This window comes from Notolepis coatsorum (assembly GCF_963971535.1).
Source record: "Notolepis coatsorum genome assembly, chromosome: 5".
In the NCBI taxonomy this organism is placed as follows: domain Eukaryota; kingdom Metazoa; phylum Chordata; class Actinopteri; order Aulopiformes; family Paralepididae; genus Notolepis; species Notolepis coatsorum.
Window position 1 is genome coordinate 195,270,536 of NC_140169.1, and position 20,613 is coordinate 195,291,148.

Below are 20,613 nucleotides of genomic sequence, written 5' to 3' on the forward strand. Positions count from 1 at the left end.
TGTCCTCATGTCCTCTGGTCATCATGTCCTCATGCCCTCAGGTCATCATGTCCTCAGGTCCTCATGTCCTCTGGTCCTCAGGTCATCATGTCCTCATGTCCTCTGGTCCTCATGTCATCAGGTCCTCAGGTCCTCATGTCCTCTGGTCCTCATGTCCTCAGGTCCTCATGTCATCATGTCCTCATGTCCTCAGGTCCTCATGTCCTCATGTCCTCAGGTCCTCATGTCCTCAGGTCCTCATGTCCTCTGGTCCTCAGGTCCTCATGTCATCATGTCCTCATGTCCTCATGTCCTCATGTCTCCATGTCCTCAGGTCCTCAGGTCCTCATGTCCTCATGTCCTCATGTCCTTATGTCCTCATGTCCTCATGTATCCATGTCCTCAGGTCCTCATGTCCTCATGTCCTCATGTTCTCATGTCATCATGTCCTCATGTCCTCATGTCTCCATGTCCTCATGTCATCATGTCCTCTGTTCCTCAGGTCATCAGGTCCTCATGTCCTCATGTCCTCAGGTCCTCATGTCATCATGTCCTCATGTCTCCATGTCCTCAGGTCCTCATGTCATCATGTCCTCATGTCCTCTGGTCCTCATGTCATCATGTCCTCATGTCATCAGGTCCTCATGTCCTCATGTCATCATGTCATCAGGTCCTCATGTCCTCATGTCCTCAGGTCCTCATGTCCTCATGTCCTCTGGTCCTCAGGTCCTCAGGTCATCATGTCCTCATGTCCTCATGTCCTCAGGTCCTCAGGTCCTCATGTCCTCATGTCCTCAGGTCCTCATGTCCTCATGTCCTCAGGTCCTCATTTCCTCATGTCCTCATGTCCTCTGGTCCTCAGGTCCTCTGGTCCTCATGTCCTCATGTCCTCAGTTCCTCATGTCCTCATGTCCTCAGGTCCTCATGTCCTCATGTCCTCATGTCCTCATGTCCTCAGTTCCTCATGCCCTCATGTCTCCATGTCCTCAGGTCCTCATGTCCTCATGTCCTCAGGTCCTCATTTCCTCATGTCCTCATGTCCTCTGGTCCTCAGGTCCTCTGGTCCTCATGTCCTCAGGTCCTCATGTCCTCATGTCCTCATGTCCTCATGTCCTCAGGTCCTCATTTCCTCATTTCCTCATTTCCTCATGTCCTCATGCCCTCTGGTCCTCAGGTCCTCTGGTCCTCATGTCCTCATGTCCCCATGTCCTCAGGTCCTCATGTCCTCATGTCCTCTGGTCCTCATGACCTCATGTCCTCTGGTCCTCAGGTCCTCAGGTCCTCATGTCCTCATGTCCTCTGGTCCTCATGTCCTCATGTCCTCAGGTCCTCATGTCCTCTGGTCCCCATGTCCTCAGGTCCTCAGGTCCTCAGGTCCTCTGTTCCTCATGTCCTCATGTCCTCAGGTCCTCTGTTCCTCATGTCATCATGTCCTCATGTCCTCTGGTCCCCATGTCCTCAGGTCCTCAGGTCATCTGTTCCTCATGTCCTCAGGTCCTCATGTCCTCATGTCCTCTGGTCCCCATGTCCTCTGGTCCTCATGTCCTCATGTCATCATGTCCTCATGTCCTCTGGTCCCCATGTCCTCATGTCCTCATGTCCTCATGCCCTCAGGTCCTCATGTCCTCTGGTCCTCATGTCCTCTGGTCCCCATGTCCTCTGGTCCTCATGTCCTCAGGTCCTCATGTCCTCATGGCCTCATGTCCTCATGTCCTCTGGTCCTCATGTCCTCATGTCCTCATGTCCTCTGGTCCCCATGCCCTCTGGTCCCCATGTCATCTGGTCCTCATGTCATCATGTCATCATGTCCTCATGTCCTCTGGTCCCCATGTCATCAGGTCCTCAGGTCCTCTGGTCCTCATGTCCTCAGGTCCTCAGGTCATCTGTTCCTCATGTCCTCAGGTCCTCATGTCCTCAGGTCCTCATGTCCTCATGTCCTCTGGTCCCCATGTCCTCTGGTCCTCATGTCCTCATGTCATCATGTCCTCATGTCCTCTGGTCCCCATGTCCTCATGTCCTCATGCCCTCAGGTCCTCATGTCCTCTGGTCCTCATGTCCTCTGGTCCCCATGTCCTCTGGTCCTCATGTCCTCAGGTCCTCATGTCCTCATGGCCTCATGTCCTCATGTCCTCTGGTCCTCATGTCCTCATGTTCTCTGGTCCCCATGCCCTCTGGTCCCCATGTCATCTGGTCCTCATGTCATCATGTCCTCATGTCCTCTGGTCCCCATGTTATCAGGTCCTCAGGTCCTCTGGTCCCCATGTCCTCTGGTCATCATGTCCTCTGGTCCTCATGTCCTCATGGCCTCATGTCCTCAGGTCCTCATGTCCTCATGTCCTCTGGTCCCCATGTCCTCTGGTCCTCATGTCCTCATGTCATCTGGTCCCCATGTCCTCTGGTCCTCATGTCCTCATGTCCTCATGGCCTCATGTCCTCTGGTCCTCATGTCATCAGGTCCTCATGTCCTCTGGTCCTCATGTACTCAGGTCCTCATGTCCTCATGGCCTCATGTCCTCATGTCCTCTGGTCCTCATGTAATCATGTCCTCATGTCCTCTGGTCCTCATGTCATCATGTCATCATGTCCTCTGGTCCTCATGTCCTCAGGTCATCATGTCCTCATGGCCTCATGTCCTCATGTCCTCTGGTCCTCATGTCCTCATGTCCTCTGGTCCCCATGTCCTCTGGTCCTCATGTCCTCATGTCCTCAGGTCCTCATGTCCTCTGGTCATCATGTCCTCATGGCCTCATGTCCTCAGGTCCTCATGTCATCATGTCCTCGTGTCCTCTGGTCCCCATGTCCTCTGGTCCTCATGTCCTCATGTCCTCTGGTCCCCATGTCCTCTGGTCCTCATGTCCTCATGTCCTCATGTCCTCATGTCCTCTGGTCCTCATGTCCTCAGGTCCTCATGTCCTCATGTCCTCATGTCCTCTGGTCCTCATGTCATCATGTCATCATGTCCTCTGGTCCCCATGTCCTCTAGTCCTCATGTCCTCATGTCCTCATGTCCTCTGGTCCCCATGTCCTCTGGTCCTCTGGTCCTCATGTCCTCATGTCCTCAGGTCCTCATGTCCTCTGGTCCTCATGTCCTCTGGTCCCCATGTCCTCTAGTACTCATGTCATCATGTCCTCATGTCCTCAGGTCCTCATGTCCTCATGTCCTCAGGTCCTCATGTCCTCAGGTCCTCATGTCCTCTGGTCCGCAGGTCCTCATGTCATCATGTCCTCACGTCCTCTGGTCCTCATGTCCTCATGTCCTCAGGTCCTCTGTTCCTCATGTCATCATGTCCTCATGTCCTCTGGTCCCCATGTCCTCAGGTCCTCAGGTCCTCAGGTCCTCATGTCCTCAGGTCCTCATGTCCTCATGTCCTCTGGTCCCCATGTCCTCATGTCCTCATGTCCTCATGTCCTCAGGTCCTCATGTCCTCATGTCCTCAGGTCCTCTGGTCCTCATGTCCTCATGTCTTCATGTCCTCAGGTCCTCTGGTCATGTCCTCATGTCCTCAGGTCATCATGTCCTCATGTCCTCTGGTCCTCATGTCCTCAGGTCCTCAGGTCCTCTGGTCCTCTGGTCCTCAGGTCATCATGTCCTCTGGTCCTCATGTCCTCAGGTCATCATGTCCTCAGGTCCTCATGTCCTCTGGTCCTCAGGTCATCATGTCCTCATGTCCTCTGGTCCTCATGTCCTCATGTCCTCAGGTCATCATGTCCTCAGGTCCTCATGTCCTCTGGTCCTCAGGTCAGCATGTCCTCATGTCCTCTGGTCCTCATGTCCTCAGGTCCTCAGGTCCTCATGTCCTCTGGTCATCATGTCCTCAGGTCCTCATGTCATCATGTCCTCATGTCCTCAGGTCCTCATGTCCTCATGTCCTCAGGTCCTCATGTCCTCAGGTCCTCATGTCCTCTGGTCCTCAGGTCCTCATGTCATCATGTCCTCATGTCCTCATGTCCTCATGTCTCCATGTCCTCAGGTCCTCATGTCCTCAGGTCCTCATGTCCTCATGTCCTCATGTCCTCATGTCTCCATGTCCTCAGGTCCTCATGTCCTCATGTCCTCTGTTCCTCATGTCCTCATGTCCTCATGTCTCCATGTCCTCATGTCCTCATGTCATCATGTCCTCTGTTCCTCAGGTCCTCAGGTCCTCATGTCCTCAGGTCCTCATGTCATCATGTCCTCATGTCTCCATGTCCTCAGGTCCTCATGTCCTCATGTCCTATGGTCCTCATGTCATCATGTCCTCATGTCATCAGGTCCTCATGTCCTCATGTCATCATGTCATCAGGTCATCATGTCCTCATGTCCTCAGGTCCTCATGTCCTCATGTCCTCTGGTCCTCAGGTCCTCAGGTCCTCATGTCCTCATGTCCTCATGTCCTCAGGTCCTCAGGTCCTCATGTCCTCAGGTCCTCTGGTCCTCAGGTCCTCTGGTCCTCATGTCCTCAGGTCCTCATGTCCTCATGTCCTCAGTTCCTCATGTCCTCAGGTCCTCATTTCCTCATTTCCTCATGTCCTCATGTCCTCTGGTCCTCAGGTCCTCTGGTCCTCATGTCCTCATGTCCCCATGTCCTCAGGTTCTCATGTCCTCATGTCCTCTGGTCCTCAGGTCCTCATGTCCTCATGTCCTCATGTCCTCTGGTCATCAGGTACTCAGGTCCTCAGGTCCTCAGGTCCTCATGTCCTCAGGTCCTCAGGTCCTCATGTCCTCATGTCCTCTGGTCCTCATGTCCTCATGTCCTCAGGTCCTCAGGTCCTCTGTTCCTCATGTCCTCAGGTCCTCATGTCCTCAGGTCCTCATGTCCTCATGTCCTCTGGTCCCCATGTCCTCTGGTCCTCATGTCATCATGTCCTCATGTCCTCTGGTCCCCATGTCCTCTGGTCCTCATGTCCTCATGTCCTCATGTCCTCAGGTCCTCATGTCCTCTGGTCCTCATGTCCTCTGGTCCCCATGTCCTTTGGTCCTCATGTCCTCAGGTCCTCATGTCCTCATGGCCTCATGTCCTCATGTCCTCTGGTCCTCATGTCCTCATGTCCCCATGCCCTCTGGTCCCCATGTCCTCTGGTCCTCATGTCATCATGTCATCAGGTCCTCAGGTCCTCTGGTCCTCATGTCCTCAGGTCCTCATGTCCTCATGTCCTCTGGTCCCCATGTCCTCTGGTCATCATGTCCTCTGGTCCTCATGTCCTCATGGCCTCATGTCCTCAGGTCCTCATGTCCTCATGTCCTCATGTCCTCTGGTCCCCATGTCCTCTGGTCCTCATGTCCTCATGTCCTCATGTCATCTGGTCCCCATGTCCTCTGGTCCTCATGTCCTCATGGCCTCATGTCCTCTGGTCCTCATGTCATCAGGTCCTCATGTCCTCTGGTCCTCATGTCCTCAGGTCCTCATGTCCTCATGGCCTCATGTCCTCTGGTCCTCATGTCATCATGTCCTCATGTCCTCATGTCCTCTGGTCCTCATGTCATCATGTCATCATGTCCTCATGTCCTCTGGTCCTTGGTCATCATGTCCTCATGGCCTCATGTCCTCATGTCCTCTGGTCCTCATGTCCTCTGGTCCCCATGTCCTCTGGTCCTCATGTCCTCATGTCCTCATGGCCTCATGTCCTCAGGTCCTCATGTCCTCATGTCCTCGTGTCCTCTGGTCCCCATGTCCTCTGGTCATCATGTCCTCATGTCCTCATGTCCTCTAGTCCCCATGTCCTCTGGTCCTCATGTCCTCATGTCCTCAGGTCCTCATGTCCTCTGGTCCTCATGTCCTCATGTCATCTGGTCCCCATGTCCTCTGGTCCTCATGTCCTCATGTCCTCATGTCCTCATGTCCTCTGGTCCTCATGTCCTCAGGTCCTCATGTCCTCATGGCCTCATGTCCTCATGTCCTCTGGTCCTCATGTCATCATGCCCTCATGTCCTCTGGTCCCCATGTCCTATAGTCCTCATGTCCTCATGTCCTCTGGTCCCCATGTCCTCTGGTCCTCATGTCCTCATGTCCTCTGGTCCTCTGGTCCTCATGTCCTCATGTCCTCAGGTCCTCATGTCCTCTGGTCCTCATGTCCTCTGGTCCCCATGTCCTCTAGTCCTCATGTCATCATGTCCTCATGTCCTCAGGTCCTCATGTCCTCATGTCCTCAGGTCCTCATGTCCTCAGGTCCTCATGTCCTCTGGTCCTCAGGTCCTCATGTCATCATGTCCTCACGTCCTCTGGTCCTCATGTCCTCATGTCCTCAGGTCCTCTGTTCCTCATGTCATCATGTCCTCATGTCCTCATGTCCTCTGGTCCCCATGTCCTCAGGTCCTCATGTCCTCAGGTCCTCATGTCCTCAGGTCCTCATGTCCTCTGGTCCCCATGTCCTCATGTCCTCATGTCCTCATGTCCTCAGGTCCTCATGTCCTCAGGTCATCTGGTCCTCATGTCCTCATGTCTTCATGTCCTCAGGTCCTCTGGTCATGTCCTCATGTCCTCAGGTCATCATGTCCTCATGTCCTCTGGTCCTCATGTCCTCAGGTCCTCAGGTCCTCTGGTCCTCTGGTCCTCAGGTCATCATGTCCTCTGGTCCTCATGTCCTCAGGTCATCATGTCCTCAGGTCCTCATGTCCTCTGGTCCTCAGGTCATCATGTCCTCATGTCCTCTGGTCCTCATGTCCTCAGGTCATCATGTCCTCAGGTCCTCATGTCCTCTGGTCCTCAGGTCAGCATGTCCTCATGTCCTCTGGTCCTCATGTCCTCAGGTCCTCAGGTCCTCATGTCCTCTGGTCCTCATGTCCTCAGGTCCTCCTGTCATCATGTCCTCATGTCCTCAGGTCCTCATGTCCTCAGGTCCTCATGTCCTCAGGTCCTCATGTCCTCTGGTCCTCAGGTCCTCATGTCCTCATGTCCTCATGTCCTCATGTCTCCATGTCCTCAGGTCCTCAGGTCCTCATGTCCTCATGTCCTCATGTCTCCATGTCCTCAGGTCCTCATGTCCTCATGTCCTCATGTCCTCTGGTCCTCATGTCCTCATGTCCTCATGTCCGCATGTCTCCATGTCCTCATGTCCTCATGTCATCATGTCCTCTGTTCCTCAGGTCCTCAGGTCCTCATGTCCTCAGGTCCTCATGTCATCATGTCCTCATGTATCCATGTCCTCAGGTCCTCATATCCTCATGTCCTCATGTGCTCTGGTCCTCATGTCATCATGTCCTCATGTCATCAGGTCCTCATGTCCTCATGTCATCATGTCATCAGGTCCTCATGTCCTCATGTCCTCAGGTCCTCATGTCCTCATGTCCTCTGGTCCTCAGGTCCTCAGGTCCTCATGTCCTCATGTCCTCATGTCCTCAGGTCCTCAGGTCATCATGTCCTCAGGTCCTCATGTCCTCATGTCCTCATGTCCTCAGGTCCTCATTTCCTCATGTCCTCATGTCCTCTGGTCCTCAGGTCCTCTGGTCCTCATGTCCTCATGTCCTCAGTTCCTCATGTCCTCAGGTCCTCATGTCCTCTGGTCCTCAGGTCCTCATGTCATCATGTCCTCATGTCCTCATGTCCTCATGTCTCCATGTCCTCAGGTCCTCAGGTCCTCATGTCCTCATGTCCTCAGGTCCTCATGTCCTCATGTCCTCATGTCTCCATGTCATCAGGTCCTCATGTCATCATGTCCTCATGTCCTCTGGTCCTCATGTCCTCATGTCCTCATGTCCTCATGTCCTCATGTCTCCATGTCCTCATGTCATCATGTCCTCTGTTCCTCAGGTCCTCAGGTCCTCATGTCCTCAGGTCCTCATGTCATCATGTCCTCATGTCTCCATGTCCTCAGGTTCTCATGTCCTCATGTCCTCATGTCCTCTGGTCCTCATGTCATCATGTCCTCATGTCATCAGGTCCTCATGTCCTCATGTCCTCATGTCCTCATGTCCTCTGGTCCTCAGGTCCTCAGGTCCTCATGTCCTCAGGTCCTCAGGTCCTCAGGTCCTCATGTCCTCAGGTCCTCATGTCCTCATGTCCTCATGTCCTCAGGTCCTCATTTCCTCATGTCCTCATGTCCTCATGTCCTCTGGTCCTCAGGTCATCTGGTCCTCATGTCCTCATGTCCTCAGTTCCTCATGTCCTCATGTCATCAGGTCCTCATGTCCTCATGTCCTCAGTTCCTCATGTCCTCATGTCTCCATGTCCTCTGGTCCTCAGGTCCTCAGGTCCTCATGTCCTCATGTCCTCATGTCCTCAGGTCCTCAGGTCCTCATGTCCTCAGGTCCTCATGTCCTCATGTCCTCATGTCCTCAGGTCCTCATTTCCTCATGTCCTCATGTCCTCTGGTCCTCAGGTCCTCTGGTCCTCATGTCCTCATGTCCTCAGTTCCTCATGTCCTCAGGTCCTCATGTCCTCTGGTCCTCAGGTCCTCATGTCATCATGTCCTCATGTCCTCATGTCCTCATGTCTCCATGTCCTCAGGTCCTCAGGTCCTCATGTCCTCATGTCCTCAGGTCCTCATGTCCTCATGTCCTCATGTCTCCATGTCATCAGGTCCTCATGTCATCATGTCCTCATGTCCTCTGGTCCTCATGTCCTCATGTCCTCATGTCCTCATGTCCTCATGTCTCCATGTCCTCATGTCATCATGTCCTCTGTTCCTCAGGTCCTCAGGTCCTCATGTCCTCAGGTCCTCATGTCATCATGTCCTCATGTCTCCATGTCCTCAGGTTCTCATGTCCTCATGTCCTCATGTCCTCTGGTCCTCATGTCATCATGTCCTCATGTCATCAGGTCCTCATGTCCTCATGTCCTCATGTCCTCATGTCCTCTGGTCCTCAGGTCCTCAGGTCCTCATGTCCTCAGGTCCTCAGGTCCTCAGGTCCTCATGTCCTCAGGTCCTCATGTCCTCATGTCCTCATGTCCTCAGGTCCTCATTTCCTCATGTCCTCATGTCCTCATGTCCTCTGGTCCTCAGGTCATCTGGTCCTCATGTCCTCATGTCCTCAGTTCCTCATGTCCTCATGTCATCAGGTCCTCATGTCCTCATGTCCTCAGTTCCTCATGTCCTCATGTCTCCATGTCCTCAGGTACTCAGGTCCTCATTTCCTCATGTCCTCATGTCCTCTGGTCCTCAGGTCCTCTGGTCCTCATGTCCTCAGGTCCTCATGTCCTCAGTTCCTCATGTCCTCAGGTCCTCATTTCCTCATTTCCTCATGTCCTCATGTCCTCTGGTCCCCAGGTCCTCTGGTCCTCATGTCCTCATGTCCCCATGTCCTCAGGTTCTCATGTCCTCATGTCCTCTGGTCCTCAGGTCCTCATGTCCTCATGTCCTCTGGTCCTCAGGTACTCAGGTCCTCAGGTCCTCAGGTCCTCATGTCCTCAGGTCCTCAGGTCCTCATGTCCTCATGTCCTCTGGTCCTCATGTCCTCATGTCCTCAGGTCCTCAGGTCCTCTGTTCCTCATGTCCTCAGGTCCTCATGTCCTCAGGTCCTCATGTCCTCATGTCCTCTGGTCCCCATGTCCTCTGGTCCTCATGTCATCATGTCCTCATGTCCTCTGGTCCCCATGTCCTCTGGTCCTCATGTCCTCATGTCCTCATGTCCTCAGGTCCTCATGTCCTCTGGTCCTCTGGTCCACATGTCCTTTGGTCCTCATGTCCTCATGGCCTCATGTCCTCATGTCCTCTGGTCCTCATGTCCTCATGTCCTCTGGTCCCCATGCCCTCTGGTCCCCATGTCCTCTGGTCCTCATGTCATCATGTCATCATGTCCTCATGTCCTCTGGTCCTCATGTCATCATGCCATCAGGTCCTCAGGTCCTCTGGTCCTCATGTCCTCAGGTCCTCATGTCCTCATGTCCTCATGTCCTCTGGTCCCCATGTCCTCTGGTCATCATGTCCTCTGGTCCTCATGTCCTCATGGCCTCATGTCCTCAGGTCCTCATGTCCTCATGTCCTCATGTCCTTTGGTCCCCATGTCCTCTGGTCCTCATGTCCTCATGTCATCATGTCATCTGGTCCCCATGTCCTCTGGTCCTCATGTCCTCATGGCCTCATGTCCTCTGGTCCTCATGTCATCAGGTCCTCATGTCCTCTGGTCCTCATGTCCTCAGGTCCGCATGTCCTCATGGCCTCATGTCCTCTGGTCCTCATGTCATCATGTCCTCATGTCCTCATGTCCTCTGGTCCTCATGTCATCATGTCATCATGTCCTCATGTCCTCTGGTCCTAGGTCATCATGTCCTCATGGCCTCATGTCCTCATGTCCTCTGGTCCTCATGTCATCTGGTCCCCATGTCCTCTGGTCCTCATGTCCTCATGTCTTCATGGCCTCATGTCCTCAGGTCCTCATGTCCTCATGTCCTCGTGTCCTCTGGTCCCCATGTCCTCTGGTCATCATGTCCTCATGTCCTCATGTCCTCTAGTCCCCATGTCCTCTGGTCCTCATGTCCTCAGGTCCTCATGTCCTCTGGTCCTCATGTCCTCATGTCCTCATGTCCTCTGGTCCCCATGTCCTCTGGTCCTCATGTCCTCATGTCCTCATGTCCTCATGTCCTCTGGTCCTCATGTCCTCAGGTCCTCATGTCCTCATGGCCTCATGTCCTCATGTCCTCTGGTCCTCATGTCATCATGTCCTCATGTCCTCTGGTCCCCATGTCCTCTGGTCCTCATGTCCTCTGGTCCTCTGGTCCTCATGTCCTCATGTCCTCAGGTCCTCATGTCATCTGGTCCCCATGTCCTCTAGTCCTCATGTGATAATGTCCTCATGTCCTCAGGTCCTCATGTCCTCATGTCCTCAGGTCCTCATGTCCTCAGGTCCTCATGTCCTCTGGTCCTCAGGTCCTCATGTCATCATGTCCTCACGTCCTCTGGTCCTCATGTCATCATGTCCTCATGTCCTCAGGTCCTCATGTCATCTGGTCCTCATGTCCTCTGGTCCCCATGTCCTCTAGTCCTCATGTGATAATGTCCTCATGTCCTCAGGTCCTCATGTCCTCATGTCCTCAGGTCCTCATGTCCTCAGGTCCTCATGTCCTCTGGTCCTCAGGTCCTCATGTCATCATGTCCTCACGTCCTCTGGTCCTCAGGTACTCAGGTCCTCAGGTCCTCAGGTCCTCATGTCCTCAGGTCCTCAGGTCCTCATGTCCTCATGTCCTCTGGTCCTCATGTCCTCAGGTCCTCAGGTCCTCTGTTCCTCATGTCCTCAGGTCCTCATGTCCTCAGGTCCTCATGTCCTCATGTCCTCTGGTCCCCATGTCCTCTGGTCCTCATGTCATCATGTCCTCATGTCCTCTGGTCCGCATGTCCTCATGTCCTCAGGTCCTCATGTCCTCTGGTCCTCATGTCCTCTGGTCCCCATGTCCTTTGGTCCTCATGTCCTCAGGTCCTCATGTCCTCATGGCCTCATGTCCTCATGTCCTCTGGTCCTCATGTCCTCATGTCCTCATGTCCTCATGTCCTCTGGTCCCCATGCCCTCTGGTCCCCATGTCCTCTGGTCCTCATGTCATCATGTCATCATGTCCTCATGTCCTCTGGTCCTCATGTCATCATGTCATCAGGTCCTCAGGTCCTCTGGTCCTCATGTCCTCAGGTCCTCATGTCCTCATGTCCTCATGTCCTCTGGTCCCCATGTCCTCTGGTCATCATGTCCTCTGGTCCTCATGTCCTCATGGCCTCATGTCCTCAGGTCCTCATGTCCTCTGGTCCCCATGTCCTCTGGTCCTCATGTCCTCATGTCCTCATGTCATCTGGTCCTCATGTCATCATGTCCTCATGTCCTCATGTCCTCTGGTCCTCATGTCATCATGTCATCATGTCCTCATGTCCTCTGGTCCTCGGTCATCATGTCCTCATGGCCTCATGTCCTCATGTCCTCTGGTCCTCATGTCCTCTGGTCCCCATGTCCTCTGGTCCTCATGTCCTCATGTCCTCATGGCCTCATGTCCTCAGGTCCTCATGTCCTCATGTCCTCGTGTCCTCTGGTCCCCATGTCCTCTGGTCATCATGTCCTCATGTCCTCATGTCCTCTAGTCCCCATGTCCTCTGGTCCTCATGTCATCATGTCCTCATGTCCGCTGGTCCCCATGTAATCTAGTCCTCATGTCCTCATGGCCTCATGTCCTCAGGTCCTCATGTCATCATGTCCTCATGTCCGCTGGTCCCCATGTCCTCTAGTCCTCATGTCCTCATGTCCCCATGTCCTCTGGTCCTCATGTCCTCATGTCCTCATGTCCTCAGGTCCTCATGTCCTCATGGCCTCATGTCCTCATGTCCTCTGGTCCTCATGTCATCATGTCCTCATGTCCTCTGGTCCCCATGTCCTCTAGTCCTCATGTCCTCATGTCCTCTGGTCCCCATGTCCTCTGGTCCTCATGTCCTCATGTCCTCTGGTCCTCTGGTCCTCATGTCCTCATGTCCTCAGGTCCTCATGTCCTCATGTCCTCTGGTCCTCTGGTCCTCATGTCCTCATGTCCTCATGTCCTCAGGTCCTCATGTCCTCTGGTCCTCATGTCCTCTGGTCCCCATGTCCTCTAGTCCTCATGTCCTCAGGTCCTCATGTCCTCTGTTCCTCATGTCATCATGTCCTCAGGTCCTCTGGTCCTCATGTCCTCATGTCCTCAGGTCCTCTGTTCCTCATGTCATCATGTCCTCATGTCCTCATGTCCTCTGGTCCCCATGTCCTCAGGTCATCAGGTCCTCTGTTCCTCATGTCCTCATGTCCTCAGGTCCTCATGTCCTCATGTCCTCAGGTCCTCATGTCCTCTGGTCCTCATGTCCTCTGGTCCTCAGGTACTCAGGTCCTCAGGTCCTCAGGTCCTCATGTCCTCAGGTCCTCAGGTCCTCATGTCCTCATGTCCTCTGGTCCTCATGTCCTCATGTCCTCAGGTCCTCAGGTCCTCTGTTCCTCATGTCCTCAGGTCCTCATGTCCTCAGGTCCTCATGTCCTCATGTCCTCTGGTCCCCATGTCCTCTGGTCCTCATGTCATCATGTCCTCATGTCCTCTGGTACCCATGTCCTCTGGTCCTCATGTCCTCATGTCCTCATGTCCTCAGGTCCTCATGTCCTCTGGTCCTCTGGTCCACATGTCCTTTGGTCCTCATGTCCTCATGTCCTCATGGCCTCATGTCCTCATGTCCTCTGGTCCTCATGTCCTCATGTCCTCTGGTCCCCATGCCCTCTGGTCCCCATGTCCTCTGGTCCTCATGTCATCATGTCATCATGTCCTCATGTCCTCTGGTCCTCATGTCATCATGCCATCAGGTCCTCAGGTCCTCTGGTCCTCATGTCCTCAGGTCCTCATGTCCTCATGTCCTCATGTCCTCTGGTCCCCATGTCCTCTGGTCATCATGTCCTCTGGTCCTCATGTCCTCATGGCCTCATGTCCTCAGGTCCTCATGTCCTCATGTCCTCATGTCCTTTGGTCCCCATGTCCTCTGGTCCTCATGTCCTCATGTCATCATGTCATCTGGTCCCCATGTCCTCTGGTCCTCATGTCCTCATGGCCTCATGTCCTCTGGTCCTCATGTCATCAGGTCCTCATGTCCTCTGGTCCTCATGTCCTCAGGTCCGCATGTCCTCATGGCCTCATGTCCTCTGGTCCTCATGTCATCATGTCCTCATGTCCTCATGTCCTCTGGTCCTCATGTCATCATGTCATCATGTCCTCATGTCCTCTGGTCCTAGGTCATCATGTCCTCATGGCCTCATGTCCTCATGTCCTCTGGTCCTCATGTCATCTGGTCCCCATGTCCTCTGGTCCTCATGTCCTCATGTCCTCATGGCCTCATGTCCTCAGGTCCTCATGTCCTCATGTCCTCGTGTCCTCTGGTCCCCATGTCCTCTGGTCATCATGTCCTCATGTCCTCATGTCCTCTAGTCCCCATGTCCTCTGGTCCTCATGTCCTCAGGTCCTCATGTCCTCTGGTCCTCATGTCCTCATGTCCTCATGTCCTCTGGTCCCCATGTCCTCTGGTCCTCATGTCCTCATGTCCTCATGTCCTCATGTCCTCTGGTCCTCATGTCCTCAGGTCCTCATGTCCTCATGGCCTCATGTCCTCATGTCCTCTGGTCCTCATGTCATCATGTCCTCATGTCCTCTGGTCCCCATGTCATCTGGTCCTCATGTCCTCTGGTCCTCTGGTCCTCATGTCCTCATGTCCTCAGGTCCTCATGTCATCTGGTCCTCATGTCCTCTGGTCCCCATGTCCTCTAGTCCTCATGTGATAATGTCCTCATGTCCTCAGGTCCTCATGTCCTCATGTCCTCAGGTCCTCATGTCCTCAGGTCCTCATGTCCTCTGGTCCTCAGGTCCTCATGTCATCATGTCCTCACGTCCTCTGGTCCTCATGTCATCATGTCCTCATGTCCTCAGGTCCTCATGTCATCTGGTCCTCATGTCCTCTGGTCCCCATGTCCTCTAGTCCTCATGTGATAATGTCCTCATGTCCTCAGGTCCTCATGTCCTCATGTCCTCAGGTCCTCATGTCCTCAGGTCCTCATGTCCTCTGGTCCTCAGGTCCTCATGTCATCATGTCCTCACGTCCTCTGGTCCTCAGGTACTCAGGTCCTCAGGTCCTCAGGTCCTCATGTCCTCAGGTCCTCAGGTCCTCATGTCCTCATGTCCTCTGGTCCTCATGTCCTCAGGTCCTCAGGTCCTCTGTTCCTCATGTCCTCAGGTCCTCATGTCCTCAGGTCCTCATGTCCTCATGTCCTCTGGTCCCCATGTCCTCTGGTCCTCATGTCATCATGTCCTCATGTCCTCATGTCCTCTGGTCCGCATGTCCTCATGTCCTCAGGTCCTCATGTCCTCTGGTCCTCATGTCCTCTGGTCCCCATGTCCTTTGGTCCTCATGTCCTCAGGTCCTCATGTCCTCATGGCCTCATGTCCTCATGTCCTCTGGTCCTCATGTCCTCATGTCCTCATGTCCTCTGGTCCCCATGCCCTCTGGTCCCCATGTCCTCTGGTCCTCATGTCATCATGTCATCATGTCCTCATGTCCTCTGGTCCTCATGTCATCATGTCATCAGGTCCTCAGGTCCTCTGGTCCTCATGTCCTCAGGTCCTCATGTCCTCATGTCCTCATGTCCTCTGGTCCCCATGTCCTCTGGTCATCATGTCCTCTGGTCCTCATGTCCTCATGGCCTCATGTCCTCAGGTCCTCATGTCCTCTGGTCCCCATGTCCTCTGGTCCTCATGTCCTCATGTCCTCATGTCATCTGGTCCTCATGTCATCATGTCCTCATGTCCTCATGTCCTCTGGTCCTCATTGTTACACTCTACCGCCCTCCAGGTACACTCGATCACTTCACAGATGAGCTGGACATGCTTCTTAGCTCCTTACCGGAAGATGGTACCCCTCTCCTTCTATTGGGCGACTTCAACCTGCCTGACTCATCTCAGTCAGTCATAGTAGTCTCCCTCCTACAATCGTTTGACCTGACTCCCACTGCCATGCCTCCCACCCACAAAGCAGGCAACTCCTTGGATCTCATATTTTCCCGTAACTCCAGCATCATTAACACCACGGTAACTCCCCTACATGTATCTGACCATTCCTTCATATCCTTCTCACTAACTCTCATGCTTAACCGAAAGGTCTTCACCCCAACTCAAACAGTCTCACTCAGACGCAACCTGCCCTCCCTATCCCCCTCCACCCTCTCCTCTGACATACTATCCGCTCTACCTCTGAGTGACACCTTCTCTGCTCTCTCCACAGAGATGGCAACCTCCACCCTCCTTTCAGCCCTTGCAACCTCCTTCAACAAGCTCTGTCCCCTCGTTGAGAAACCTGCCCGTCGTTCCCCACCCAGTCCATGGCTGACAGATCCAGTGAGAGAACAAAGACAGGTCCTGAGAGCAGCTGAAAGGAAGTATAGAAAGTCACGCCTCACTGCTGACATCGACACATATCACAACCTCTTGTTAACATTCTCCAAAACCATCACTAATGCCAAAGCTTCTTTCTTCCACCATAGGATCGAGGCCTCTGCCAAGAATCTTCGCAAACTGCTTGCTACCATGTCCTCCCTCCTCACTCCCCCCCCACCCCCCCCTCCCTCATCTTTCTCTGCCGAAGACTTTGCGATCTTCTTTGAGGAAAAAGTGGAGAACATCCGCAGCTCCTTCTCCCAACCCCCACCCATTCCAAATGCTGAATCGAGAACCTCATCCTTCACTCTGTCATCTTTCTCTCCCATTACAGAAGCAGAGACCCTGACACTGGTAACGTCGAACCGTCCGACTACTTGCCAGCTGGACCAGCTACCCTCCCCACTCCTCCAGACCATAGCACCGGACATCCTCCCATTCCTAACGGCAACCATCAACTCCTCACTCAACTCGGGGGTGGTCCCTACCTCCCTAAAACAAGCCAGAGTCACGCCGCTCATAAAAAAACCAACCCTGAACCCTACCGTCATAGGCAACTACCGTCCTGTCTCTCTTCTCTCCTTCCTTTCTAAAACACTTGAACGTGCTGTATCCAACCAACTTACTGCTTATCTCTTACAGAATGACCTCCTAGACCCTAATCAGTCAGGCTTCAGGACTGGTCACTCCACAGAGACAGCCCTCATTGCGGTCACAGAGGCACTTCACTTAGCAAAAGCGAAAGGCCTCTCCTCTGTCCTGATTCTCCTAGATCTATCTGCAGCCTTCGACACAGTCAACCACCAGATCCTCCTTGCGGCCCTCGCAGGAATGGGAGTGGCTGGCTCTGCGCTGACATGGCTGTCATCATACCTCAATGACCGCTCCTACCAAGTGTCATGGAGAGGGACCCTGTCGGCCACCCGCCCCCTGCGGACGGGTGTCCCCCAGGGCTCGGTTTTAGGACCCCTTCTCTTCTCCCTCTACACTAAATCACTGGGTAACATTATCACGTCTCATGGCTTCTCCTACCATTGTTATGCCGACGATACTCAACTCTTCCTCTCCTTCCCTCCCTCAGATATCCACGTCTCTGAGCGGATCTCGGCCTGTCTGTCCGACATCTCCGCCTGGATGACGTCCAACCACCTCAAACTGAACCTAAGCAAAACAGAATTGCTCCACCTGCCGGCCAAATCCTCCCCCCTAACCGACCTTTCAATCACAGTCGAGAATGCAGCTGTGACTGCGTCCCCGACCGCCAAGAACCTTGGTGTTGTCCTCGACGACCAGTTGAACTTCTCTGCTCACATCGCAGCGACGACCAGAACCTGCCGATTCCTCCTGAGCAACGTCAGAAGGATCCGCCCCTTCCTGACAAAAGAAGCCACCCAACTCCTCGTCCAATCAACAGTCATCTCCCGCCTCGACTACTGCAATGCACTGCTCGCTGGCCTCCCGGCCACTGCCACTAAACCTCTTCAACTCATTCAGAACGCAGCGGCCCGCCTGATCTCAAACCTACCGAAGTCGGCCCATGTCACCCCACTTCTTAGGGACCTGCACTGGCTCCCCATTGCTGCACGAATCCGCTTCAAGGCCCTCGACCTAGCATACCGTGCGGCAAAGGGAACCGCTCCCGCCTACCTCCGGTCAATGGTGTCTAACTACACACCCTCAAGACCCCTACGCTCTGCATCTTCTGGCCGCCTCAGACCTACTCCTATCCAAGCTCCGGGAGGGTCGCCTATTCTCAGTCCTTGCCCCACAATGGTGGAATGAACTACCCACCCCAGTTAGGACAGCCGAATCACGTCCAATCTTTCGCCGTCGACTAAAGACGCACTTCTTCAACCATTATCTGAATTAAAAAAAAAAAAAAAAAAAATCTAACCCTAACTAACCGTACTGTCATGCACTTGTCCTAATAAACTAACCTACACTGTAGCACTCAACACTTTGATGAACATTGTTACTCAGCTGATAGAGTTGTGCCCTTCCTGATGGCTTGTCGTACAGAACTTGTAAGTCGCTTTGGATAAAAGCGTCAGCTAAATGACTAAATGTAAATGTAAATGTCATGTCATCATGTCATCATGTCCTCATGTCCTCTGGTCCTCGGTCATCATGTCCTCATGGCCTCATGTCCTCATGTCCTCTGGTCCTCATGTCCTCTGGTCCCCATGTCCTCTGGTCCTCATGTCCTCATGTCCTCATGGCCTCATGTCCTCAGGTCCTCATGTCCTCATGTCCTCGTGTCCTCTGGTCCCCATGTCCTCTGGTCATCATGTCCTCATGTCCTCATGTCCTCTAGTCCCCATGTCCTCAGGTCCTCATGTCATCATGTCCTCATGTCCGCTGGTCCCCATGTCCTCTAGTCCTCATGTCCTCATGTCCCCATGTCCTCTGGTCCTCATGTCCTCATGTCCTCATGTCCTCAGGTCCTCATGTCCTCATGGCCTCATGTCCTCATGTCCTCTGGTCCTCATGTCATCATGTCCTCATGTCCTCTGGTCCCCATGTCCTCTAGTCCTCATGTCCTCATGTCCTCTGGTCCCCATGTCCTCTGGTCCTCATGTCCTCATGTCCTCTGGTCCTCTGGTCCTCATGTCCTCATGTCCTCAGGTCCTCATGTCCTCATGTCCTCTGGTCCTCATGTCCTCATGTCCTCATGTCCTCAGGTCCTCATGTCCTCTGGTCCTCATGTCCTCTGGTCCCCATGTCCTCTAGTCCTCATGTCCTCAGGTCCTCATGTCCTCTGTTCCTCATGTCATCATGTCCTCAGGTCCTCTGGTCCTCATGTCCTCATGTCCTCAGGTCCTCTGTTCCTCATGTCATCATGTCCTCATGTCCTCATGTCCTCTGGTCCCCATGTCCTCAGGTCATCAGGTCCTCTGTTCCTCATGTCCTCATGTCCTCAGGTCCTCATGTCCTCATGTCCTCAGGTCCTCATGTCCTCTGGTCCTCATGTCCTCATGGCCTCATGTCCTCAGGTCCTCATGTCATCATGTCCTCATGTCCTCTGGTCCCCATGTCCTCTGGTCCTCATGTCCTCATGTCCTCTGGTCCCCATGTCCTCTGGTCCTCATGTCCTCATGTCCTCAGGTCCTCATGTCCTCTGGTCCTCATGTCCTCAGGTCCTCATGTCCTCATGGCCTCATGTCCTGATGTCCTCTGGTCCTCATGTCATCATGTCCTCATGTCCTCTGGTCCCCATGTCCTCTGGTCCTCATGTCCTCATGTCCTCATGGCCTCATGTCCTCATGTCCTCTGGTCCTCATGTCCTCATGTCCTCATGTCCTCTGGTCCCCATGTCATCTGGTCCTCATGTCCTCTGGTCCTCATGTCCTCAGGTCCTCATGTCCTCTGGTCCTCATGTCCTCAGGTCCTCATGTCCTCATGGCCTCATGTCCTCATGTCCTCTGGTCATCATGGCCTCATGTCCTCATGTCCTCATGTCCTCTGGTCCTCATGTCATCATGTCCTCTGGTCCCCATGTCCTCTAGTCCTCATGTCCTCATGTCCTCATGTCCTCTGGTCCTCATGTCATCATGTCCTCATGTCATCAGGTCCTCATGTCCTCATGTCCTCATGTCCTCTGGTCCTCATGTCCTCATGTCCTCTGGTCCTCAGGTCCTCAGGTCCTCATGTCCTCATGTCATCAGGTCCTCATGTCCTCATGTCCTCAGTTCCTCATGTCCTCATGTCTCCATGTCCTCAGGTACTCATGTCCTCATGTCCTCAGGTCCTCATTTCCTCATGTCCTCATGTCCTCTGGTCCTCAGGTCCTCTGGTCCTCATGTCCTCAGGTCCTCATGTCCTCATGTCCTCAGTTCCTCATGTCCTCAGGTCCTCATTTCCTCATTTCCTCATGTCCTCATGTCCTCTGGTCCCCAGGTCCTCTGGTCCTCATGTCCTCATGTCCCCATGTCCTCAGGTTCTCATGTCCTCATGTCCTCTGGTCCTCATGTCCTCAGGTCCTCATGTCCTCATGGCCTCATGTCCTCATGTCCTCTGGTCCTCATGGCCTCATGTCCTCATGTCCTCATGTCCTCTGGTCCTCATGTCCTCATGTCCTCTGGTCCCCATGTCCTCTAGTCCTCATGTCCTCATGTCCTCATGTCCTCTGGTCCCCATGTCCTCTGGTCCTCATGTCCTCTGGTCCTCTGGTCCTCATGTCCTCATGTCCTCAGGTCCTCATGTCCTCTGGTCCTCATGTCCTCAGGTCCTCATGTCATCATGTCCTCATGTCTCCATGTCCTCAGGTCCTCATGTCCTCATGTCCTCTGGTCCTCATTTCATCATGTCCTCATGTCATCAGGTCCTCATGTCCTCATGTCATCATGTCATCAGGTCCTCATGTCCTCATGTCCTCAGGTCCTCATGTCCTCATGTCCTCAGGTCCTCAGGTCCTCATGTCCTCATGTCCTCAGGTCCTCAGGTCCTCATGTCCTCATGTCCTCAGGTCCTCATGTCCTCATGTCCTCAGGTCCTCATTTCCTCATGTCCTCATGTCCTCTGGTCCTCAGGTCCTCTGGTCCTCATGTCCTCATGTCCTCATGTCCTCAGTTCCTCATGTCCTCAGGTCCTCAGGTCCTCATGTCCTCATGTCCTCAGTTCCTCATGTCCTCATGTCTCCATGTCCTCAGGTCCTCATGTCCTCATGTCCTCAGGTCCTCATTTCCTCATGTCCTCATGTCCTCTGGTCCTCAGGTCCTCTGGTCCTCATGTCCTCAGGTCCTCATGTCCTCATGTCCTCATGTCCTCATGTCCTCAGGTCCTCATTTCCTCATTTCCTCATTTCCTCATGTCCTCATG